The sequence below is a fragment of the Henckelia pumila genome, chromosome 1 (assembly GCF_033568475.1).
Source record: "Henckelia pumila isolate YLH828 chromosome 1, ASM3356847v2, whole genome shotgun sequence".
NCBI lineage: Eukaryota > Viridiplantae > Streptophyta > Magnoliopsida > Lamiales > Gesneriaceae > Henckelia > Henckelia pumila.
The window spans coordinates 84,954,959-84,966,182 of NC_133120.1; positions in this window are offsets into that span (position 1 = coordinate 84,954,959).

Genomic DNA, 11,224 nt, shown 5'->3' on the forward strand with positions numbered 1-11,224 from the left:
CATGGATGATCTTACCCTTACCCACGGTTTTACCTTTGGAGTTGTCTCCAAAGCTGATCTTTGGTCCTTTGCACAACACCACTTCTGTTAGAAGTTCTGGATTCCCTGTCATGTGTCGTGAGCAACCGCTATCTAAATACCAGGTAGTGTCCTTGATAGAAGTGGTTTTCTCGCCCGTTTGGACTTTTAGTACCTGCAAAGAGTGAAGAACTTTTGGTACCCATATCTAGTAGGGTCCAGGTCGGATTAGCCCTTTCGGGACCCACACCTGGAACACCCTTACAGGTTTGCCCGTGTGTGTGTCCAGAAATCTGTGCGGTCGATAGGCAGTAAATGTGTGTGCTTGTGAGGTTGCTGTGTGCTGCTTGCCTTTTTTATTTTCATCAGTTAGCCTGTACCTCTTTTGAACTGGCCTGCAATTAAAGTACTGGTAAGGCTTCTCCTTTGACCATCTTTTCTTAGAGTAGTTAGACTCATTCCATGGCCTTTTGAAATTAGATTGGTTTCCCTTTCTTCTTTCATTAGGTTTTGGTTTGATCCAAGTTCCTCTTTGATTAGAGGTCTGGGGATCCACATATCCCAGCCCTCTATGCTTAGAGCGTCGTTCGTTCGATACTTTCTGATTTTTGTCAAAGCTGCACTTATCGTGTTCATATATCGTGCTGGACCTGACAAATCTTATTTTGTTAAGATTGCCTTTGTCCAGGCTTGACTGAATACAGGATTCCATAGACTGTTCATTTGTTCCAAACCCTAGACCGGTTTTATCATGTACCGGTCTTTGGATTTCTTGAATCTTGTCAATGGTTACCGAAGATTTATTCCAAGCCTTAATGGTCTCAAGTAGTTTTTTATTCTCAATCAAGGTAGCTTGGAATACTCTTTTCAAGGTGTCGTTCTCAGTAGCCAGCAGACTTAGCTTGACCTTAAGACCATCAAGCTCTTTTTGCTGCATGCAGCTTGATTTGCTTGACTTATCTTTTAGGTCAGCTCTTTCTGCCTTTACTTCCTCGAACTCCTTGGATAATGCTTTGTATTCATTAGCCATTTCGTGTAAAGCAGTAACTAAATCACTGTGAGTAAATTCAGGTGAGCCAAAGTCAAATACCTCCTCAGCTTCTTCTTCGATGTCGGCCATAAGGCATTCCACTTTTTCATCATCGCTGTCATCTGAAGAGCTTCCGGTATTGGAGTTGTCAGAGTCAGACTCAGCCCACTTGTTTTTGCTTTCGTCTGCTACTAGAACCCTTTGGTCTCTTCCTTTTCTAAACGTCCTTTTATCCTCCTTACCCCTTCTTCTTTCGGAGAATTGCTTCTGATCATTGTTCTTAGGCTTGGTGCAGTCTGCAATGAAGTGGCCTGGCTTTCCACAGTTAAAACAAGTAGGACCATCGTTTGTATGGTCCGATTTATGATAATTTTTAAATTTAGAATTGTTTTTACGCATAAATTTACCAAACTTCTTGACAAAGAGTGTCATGGCTTCATTGCTGATTTGCTCAGCTGATCTCTTTGGAGCTTCCTCGACCGGTGGACATATCACGGTTGAGGTTAAGGCCTTGGTTGGTTGAGAAGTAGATGGTTCATCTTCTGTTCTCATGTTGAGCTCGAACTCATAGGCTTTGAGATCTGCAAAGAGATCATGCAGTTCAACCTTGCTCAAGTCTTTTGACTCTCTCATGGCCACTGTCTTGATCTCCCATTCTTTGGGCAGAGCTCTCATAACCTTCACAGCAATTTCACGGTTAGTATAAGTTTTACCTAAAGCAATAAGATCACAGATGATACTACTGAACCGTTCATCAAATTCAGCCATGGTTTCCCCTGGCTTCATTTTGGCGTTGTCATATTTTTGAATGGCCAGAGTGAGCTTGTTTTCCTTTGTCTGGTCATTCCCTTCACACAGCTGAGTGAGCTTCTCCCAAATCTCCTTTGCTGTGGAACATGACTTGATTTTGCTGAACATATTCTTGTCCAGTGTTTTGTATAGGATGTCCCGGGCCACATTGTCAAGATTGGCCTTCTTTTTGTCCTCAGTGGTCCACTCAGCTCTTGGTTTCTCAATCATTTGTCCTGCACCATCGGCTAGAGCTGGGTTGACCTTCATAATTTTGATAGGACCGTCTGTTATGACATATAGCATGTCATCATCCTGTGCTGCAAGATGTGCCTGCATGCGAATTTTCCAATCATCATACTCTTCTTTAGAAAACATAGGAATTCTGTTGAAAGAAGTCATGATTTGAAAACTTCAGATCAGCAGTTGAGAAAGGAACCCACTCTGATACCACTTGTTGGGATCGGTTCAGAGGGTAGAGGGGGGGGTGAATACACTCTGAAACTTTTCTTCTTCTTCTTTAAAATGATCAAGTGAGGTTTAGTTCACTTAATCAGTTTTCTCAACTTCTAAAACGTTTTGAACAACTTAAATAGTGCGGAAATAGTTCAGAGGTTTTAGTGATGCAAAGTTTATAATGCAATTTATGAGCAGGATGTAAGATAAATGGCAGTAAATGCTAAAGCACGATTTTATGGAAGTTCGAAGGCTTAATCCTTCTACGTCTCCCCTTCTTCCACTTAGGAAGGAATTCACTAGAAGACTTTGGTTATTACAACGTCTTGTAATACACCCACTTCAGACTTAGGACTTATCCAATGCCTAATCCGAAACTCCTAGATTTACACAGATAAGATTCTCAGTTCTTATCAGACTGGTGGAAGCTTTCAGAGCAGCTTCAAGTCTCTTCAACACTGAGTATAGTTGAGTTGAGCTTCTCAGACTGCAGAGCGGTCGAGAGGCTTGAAAACCCTAGGATGATCCTTGACGATCAGATATGTGAACTGTAGGCGAGGGTTTATTTGAGCAGCAGATGAATGATCTTGTAAGTGTGCTCAAGTATATCAGATGAGGACTTCTGATATTAGTCAAGTGATTGAAATTTTTCTGAGTTGCTTGTCTCTCTTCGTTGTCTCGTATCACTTGTTGTTGTTCTTCTTTTTCTTTTTTTCTTTTTGAGCAATCTTCCCTTTTTATAGGTCAATCATCAACGTCTTTATTTTGAACGTTCTGATGCTGCATTGAATGCACATTTAATGCTCATAAATGCATTGATGATTCTGCATGAGGATCGTACACTGCAGACAACTTCCAGGGTCCAAAACTGGAATAAACGGTCGAATGCTTTATCTGCAGTCATTCTGTGTTTTTGCCATTTTGGTACAACCTGTTGTCTTGATTTGCAGGAGTCAACAAATCTTCTGAAACGCCGGTTCTGCTTTTAATAAAAGATCCTGCAAAGAACATCTTGTCACAGGTACTTGTCTCGAGATATCTAGATAGGCAGTTGGCATTCTACCGGTAGAGATATTTGTCCTCTGCTGGTTTGAATAACCAGTCGATAAGCTTGTGACTTCAACCGGTCGAGAGATAAAGACGGTTGACAAGCTTCCGGTAGATAGATTTATCCTCTGCTGGTTTTGATAGCCAGTCGATAGGCTTGTGACTTCAGCCGGTCGAGAGCAAAGGCGGTTGACAAGCTTCCGGTAGATAGATTTATCCTCTGCTGGTTTTGATAGCCAGTCGATAGGCTTGTGACTTCAGCCGGTCGAGAGCAAAGGCGGTTGACAAGCTTCCGGTAGATAGATTTATCCTCTGCTGGTTTTGATAGCCAGTCGATAGGCTTGTGACTTCAGCCGGTCGAGAGCAAAGGCGGTTGACAAGCTTCCGGTAGAAGTTGTAGTAGATTCCTGAAATACAATGGTTGGCAGCACATTCCTATACACTGAGTTGTTGTTTGTTATCACCAAAATATCGGATTCAACAATATATATATATATATTGAGACAGATTCAAAATAAATGTATTTTAAATAAGTGAGACAAAGAGAGCGAGTATGATTATGACTAAATTTCATGTGGATATTTGTATTACAATATAATACTTGGCTAATAGAATTAGTTAATGTTAATACTTATGAAATCGTAAAATATTGTGTGACAAAACTTAAAAAATCACACTAAATTCAAATCGATTTTAAGTTAGACAAGTTATTCTTATATCTAAGTTACTTGAATGATTTATTATAAAAGTTTTTAACTTGTTTAAAATATGATTGTTCATCCTCTAAAAAAACATTCTCTTCACATTTTTTAGTCTACTCAAATTTTTATTGCAAATAATATATTTAACATACTATTCTTAAAAATTATAAAGTAATTATCACACTCATTATAAATGTTTTTCATGGCATGTACAACAAGATCTACTTTAAATGTATATAAAATTTAAAACAACTCAATTGGATTATTATTGAAGAAAATTAAGAATAAAAGCATATATTTGAGTAAAAAATTGAGATCGAACATTGTTGAATTGTCAAATATCACGTCAGCAATTGAACTAACAATAGTCGAAAATTAAATGTTAGTGTACCAAAACCAAATTCGACAATTCAATTGACTAAAACTCAAATTTAGATAAGTTAATGAATCAAAAAATCACTTATCTGAAAAAGATTACTGTAGCAAGTTAATCTACAAAAATTGTCTGATGATTAACATGATTTATCAGAGAAAAAATAATACGTAATTTTTATTTACTTTATCAATGGAAGATCAACTTTCATATCTAAATAAAAGCTTTTAAATAAACGAAAAATAGTTTTTTTTGTTTACTAACTTATTTAATATTATGATTTGGTCCACTAAGTTTACAAAGTTTATTTTTGATACGCTAAATTTTAATTCGGTTATTTTAGGTCTAATTGGATCAGAGGCCCATTGGAAAATACTGAATTATAATAAAAAATACTGACATGACGTAAAAATGCTGAAGTGAGATCAAACATTGTTGAATTGTCAAATATCAAGTCATCAATTGGACAAACAATAATTGAAAATTAAATGTGAGTGCACCATAATCAAATTTGACAACTCAATGGACTAAAACTCAAATTTGGACAAGTTAATGAATCAAAAAATCATTTTTCTGAATGAAATTACTATTTTTTCCTTAAAAATCAATATAAGTAAAATTATCATTTAACATAAATTGTTTAAGTTGGGATGCAATAATAGTCTCTAAGAGCAATCGAAATATGATGCTTGAGATTTTGTAATATTTAAGATATTTGAATCGTATTGTTACCATCAACTATAAATTTTGGTAAAGCGATACGTATTCGTTCATACAATTAATATCAGAGTCAAGACCATAGTTTCGATTCACATTGATTGAAAGCACAATTGTTGATAAGGTGATTGCTTGGGTGCAATAATTGTCCTCCTGGGTTGAACAACTGAAATATGTATTTGTTTGAACTGTGATACGATCTAAAAAATTTGCGTTACATAATTACCACCAACTATAGTTTTTAGTAAAACACAAATCTCTCGATCCTACCGTTTGTAACAATATAAATATTTTACGTTTTTCAATAAATATATAACATATGTTATTGCTTTAAAGTTGTTAGCTTTAAAAAATAAAACTTAATGAATAAACATATAATATCACTAAAAAAACGTCTATAAAAAACCAACAAATATAACAAAAAAAAAATTAAATAGGTCATATGATCACTTCAGTAGCTAATTAGATATTGAATCATAGTTACTGAAGTTTGAACTGGCGCTCGTAAAAAATATAACACTTGATTTTAATAAAACTAAACATTAAAAATTTGATAACTCCGGTCACAATCAAATAAAATTGTTTGCACGTATATTTTGCTAGTATATATATATATATATATATATATATATATATATATATTGATACTCACTAAAATTTGATGACCCGAATCCCACTCAAGCCCAAGGCTTCAAGTTTAGAGATGAACCTGAAATCAAGCAAATAATGTTAGAGGGGGCCGGGAGGGTATTCCGGCGTAGTCCCTCCGACGCTCAAGTCAGGGACGTGAACGAATAAGAGAAAGAGGAGCTTGGGCGCCCCTCAAAATGAAAGTGAATTAATTCAAATGGAAAGAGCAAACCCGTATTTATAGGAGGCAAGGTAGGGGACCACGAAGACTTTGTGGGGGACCACGAGCGTGTAGTTCACGCACCTCTCCTTTAGAGCTTGCCCTCCAACGACAACTCAAGATACAAAACCAAGCTTACTGCCCTAGAGCTCGTCCACCCTAAGGTAAGGGTCGCCCGCCTTAGGGGGCGCCCACCCTAGGCGAGCCTCTCCTCCGCTTCCTGCTTTTATGCTCTCCATATAGTCTTTCACATCCCCATTCCAAATTGCCATAAGCTTTTGACTTACCTTAGCAACCTCATGTCTAAGGTCCAACTCGGTGGGACTCTCCTTCACCCCTTTAGGAGCCAACATATACCTTCTTCCATAATCCCCCGATGGACCAGCCCTACCTCTAAAAATGAGACTCGGACCTTAGTCTTTGGTTATGGGCCTTCATTGGGCTCAAGCACTTTATGGGCCTACTCATGGGGTATCATATATATATATATATATATATATATATATATATATATATATATATATAAATTTTCAGCTGCCCAACCAATGATGTCCAACTCGTCCCCGACAACTAAAATCCGGCAGTGGGTTTTAGTGATACGAATTTTTTTTAAAAAAACAACTAAAACCCGGTAGTGGGTTTTAGTGGTCGGAGACGAATTGGGCAGGAATGGTTGGGCAGCTGAAAATTACTCATATATAGAAATTTTCAGCTGCCCAACCAATGATGTCCAACTCGTCCCCGACAACTAAAACCCGTTAGTGGGTTTTAGTGATACGAATTTTTTTAAAAAAACAACTAAAACCCGGTAGTGGGTTTTAGTGGTCGGAGACGAATTGGGCAGGATGGTTGGGCAGCTGAAAATTACTCTATATATATATATATATATATATATATATATATATATATATATATATGAATTTTTTTATGGTGCCCAACACTATATGCCCACTTCATGCCCACCATGTACAAGTCAACTCATTTATTGTACCGGTCAACTCATTTATTTTACATGGTGGGCATGAAATGAGCATATAGTGTTGGGCACCATAAAAGAACTATATATATATATATATATATATATATATTACCGTCGACCTGTATATCTAATAAATACAGTAGATTGATACAACTCAAGTCCACTTTATTGCATATTTTTGCCCATACAAATTTGAAAAAGTTGCAAAATTGAAAAGTAATATAGTTTGAACCCATAAAGAAATGACAAAATAAATTAGAGCGATCAAAATTTTATGAAGACTACTAAGTACTAAACTATATAAAAACGATCAATAAAATTTGATTTATCAAATAAATGATGGTAGGCTAGTAATAAATTTAAGACTTATAAAATTGACTTAATTTTATTTATCTTTATCAAAATAACACAAAAACTCTTATCATGAGACGATCGCACAAGTTAATTTTGTCAGACGTATCTTCGATCCTGTCCGATTCATGAAAATATTACTTTTTATGTCTAAAATATTATTTTTTACTGCAAATATGGATTGAGACGATCGTCTCACGGATATAGATTTGTGAGATGAATCAACTCGATCCATGCATACTTACAGTGAGACGTACGACTCATATTTTAACATAAAAAATAATATTTTTAATGAGTATCCTTTTAAAAAATTAACGTATGAAATTGTCTCATAGGGTTTTTTTGTAAAATAACAATATGTTTAATTTAATGTATTACATTTGTGGTTGGACAAATAATCACAATTTTACTTTTTAATTATGAATAATGGAAGAGAGAATGAAGAAAATATGATGACATTTTTTTTTTCGTTTATACGGACTATACATTATTTATTCTTATTAAAAATAGCAAAAATATTGTATTCTTATTATTAAATGTCACGATCAAACAAATTCATATAAGATTTCAATACCACCTATTATATATATTTTGAATTATAAAACCACATAGCCAAACAATATTAGTAACATATAATAAAATCTTAATCGTAAAAAAATAAACAACAATGGTGAGACATTAAAAACATATCAACAATAATTTCCAATGTTCAATAGTGCATACTGCAACAAAACCAACTTACTCTATGCAACAATTAAAAAAAAAACGGAAAATTTGAAATTTTATTTTTTTTTAAACTGGCGGGGGTTGGCTTGGGCTTCAACCGCAACCCTTAACCCAAACATGAAACTAAAAGCTTAACCCAAAAAGTTTATTTTTCATGACGGATACATTTGACTAGGTAGTGTTTGAAAGAGATTTTAGAAAATATTTCTTGTTTTTTTCTTAACAAAATTATAAAATTTTTATGAAATTTTGTTAAAGAAAAATTGAGAAGTGCTTTTTAGAAGTTCTCCCATAGACTACCTCAATCCTTTTAGTTTGAAAAGATAAATTTATGTCGATTTACCAAAGTAACGTGGTAAAACTTGAATCACGGGGAAAATGTGGAAATTTAAATGAGTCGGGCCAATGATTGAGTCCGAATGCATTATATTATCATTTGACAAATTTTACGAAGAAACACTCGTTATGGTCTATCTGGCTATTTTGAAGAAGAAAGGAGACCCAATTGGATAGGGAATGGATGAAGAAGAGGTCTAAAGTGAAGTACTAGTTGGAAGATAAAGAGGATTTAATGCAATCAAATATTTTGGTAAAACTTACATTTAATAATATGGTTGAGTAGTTGTCTTGTAGAGGCCGATTTCTTCACATTCACATATACACACACACATAGTAGTGCTCAAGCATTTTGTGCTTATATTCGTAAATTTTTATTCTAATTTGTTTTTGTTTCATCCATTTTTGTAATTGGTTTACAGAATAACAAGATAGTTTATAACTTACATTGAAAATAAAAATATTAAGATAATTATAAAAATTGATAAAGACAAGATGTGAATTTTACTATTGCCCAAACCACGGCACCAACTCATGAATAACTAAGCAGTTCATGTATCGTGAAATATGTGAGCGTTTATAAATTGACAGGAGTTAGATTCTTTTTACCAAAATTTTTTCGGACGATCCTATTACATAGGACTTGTCAAATGCTTTTTACTTGACGAACGTGACTTGCAAATTATCTCGTTAGCCCGAAAATTTACTCAATACATATAAAAAACAATGACTGCGAATTCATCATAAAAATAATTAAAAAAAACAAAAATCATGTATCGACTTGTAGTTATACATGAACTGGTCCGGTACTCCGGTATGGGTCGTCCGCTGCAAAGCGAAGCAATAATTGTCTCATCAATCCAATCCCCTTAGCAGAAGATCTGAGTCACTACTTATTTCCTTCTTAATGCAATTGAATTTGTCAAATCGAAGGATAAAATGTATTTTTTTTTAATGGTAATATTAATTAAAGAGCTCGAATATCAATAAAAATAATTTCATGTACGTTAATTTGTGTGTTCATTAATGTACGTTAAACGTATGACTAAAATAAATAAAAGCTAGCATTAAATTTTAGGAGTATGATTCTCTCCCAAAATCCAATCAAGCACATAAGAGATTGGTGAATTGAACCATACACAAAAATATTTTTTTTTTTCAGCATTAAATTTTAGGAGTATGATTCTCTCCCAAAATCCAATCAAGCACATAAGAGATTGGTGAATTGAACCATACACAAAAATATTTTTTTTTTCAAAAAAAAAAAAAACACAAGAATTCTTGTGAAACCATCTTACGGTTTAATTTTGTGAAACGAATCTATAATTTTAACTGATTTGTAAAAAATTAAAACTTTTTATTTCAAGATATTTTACTAATATAAATAATAAATAAATAATAAAATGTATTAATTTGAACATTGAATGCACTTGTAAAACAGGAGCAAATTCATCGTTCAAAGATAAGATGATATAATTTAATATATTGACGATAAGATGTAAAATTGGGTTGATGATTTTACGAAAAAATATTTAATAAAATTTATTTTATTTAAAAAACAATATATGATCATTTCACGTCACCTTCCACTAATTACTGCATGTAATTATCGAGACACGTTAACTTCAGAATTATATTCAGGTTTATTATTAAATTAAATATTACATCAAATTTGCCTTCGTAGGTTGAATACATTAAAATAAATTATATTACGTTAAGGATGTTTGTCATGAATTGACATGGGAACTACCTTAATCTTCTTATTAGTTTTAATTGTTTAGTATTTGAAATGTGGTGGTGTTTATCTGTTATATTTAAATTATACGTATTATTAAAATAAAATTAATTTAACACACACACGAACGAGACATATATATAATGATTAAAAATTAATTTGGTACACGATCTATCGATTAAATGTCAAATTGGTACATGAATTTTTGTTAATGACTTAATTGGTATATGTCTACCGGATTCGGTCAATTTTTGGTGACATTTATGTAAAATATCTAATTTGCCCTTTATTACAAAAAATACACATTTTATTTTTAATTTTATTTTGATGTATTTGTATATTATATTTTAGATGTAAAAATTGATTTGATTAAAAATTTTATTTATACATAATTTTTATTATATTAGATATATTAAATAGATTATATATTTCAATGAGAAGGATTAGATAAATTATATTAAGTCATATAATATTTAAATAATTATAAATAAATAAATTGATATCAAAGAAAATAAATAATTATTTTTTAGCTAAAATTTTGATTTTTGTATACATAATTTTTTTATTAATATTTTGAAAAAAATATTAAATAAATAGTGATTGTGATAAAATATTTTTAATATTCTAACTATGTAAACATTTATTGAATATATTATTTTAATAAAAACATTAGTTAAGTTCTACCAAAAATTAATTTAAAATTTAATATTATATTTATAATAAAAATTCGTCAAATCACTAATTAAACAACGTCATAACGTGTCACATGTTTTTTAATCAAAAAATAAAAAATTGAAAGTTTATTTAAACACAATAACTTATAAGAGAACACGACTAAGAATAAATTTAAGTCGTTATCGGTTTTTCTGGCGAAAAAAAACGACGAATCTGGCTTTAAAACAAAATAATATTATTACATTAATTAATTTATACTATCAAAAGATAAATATACCCTTTTTCTTCAAAATAATTTGGTCAAAATCAGGTGGACATGTATCAATTAAGTCATTAACAAAAGTTCGTGTACCAATTTGACATTTAACCAATAGTTCGTGTATCAAATTAATTTTTACTCTATATATAATAATTACATAATATCTCACTTGAAATAGAAAT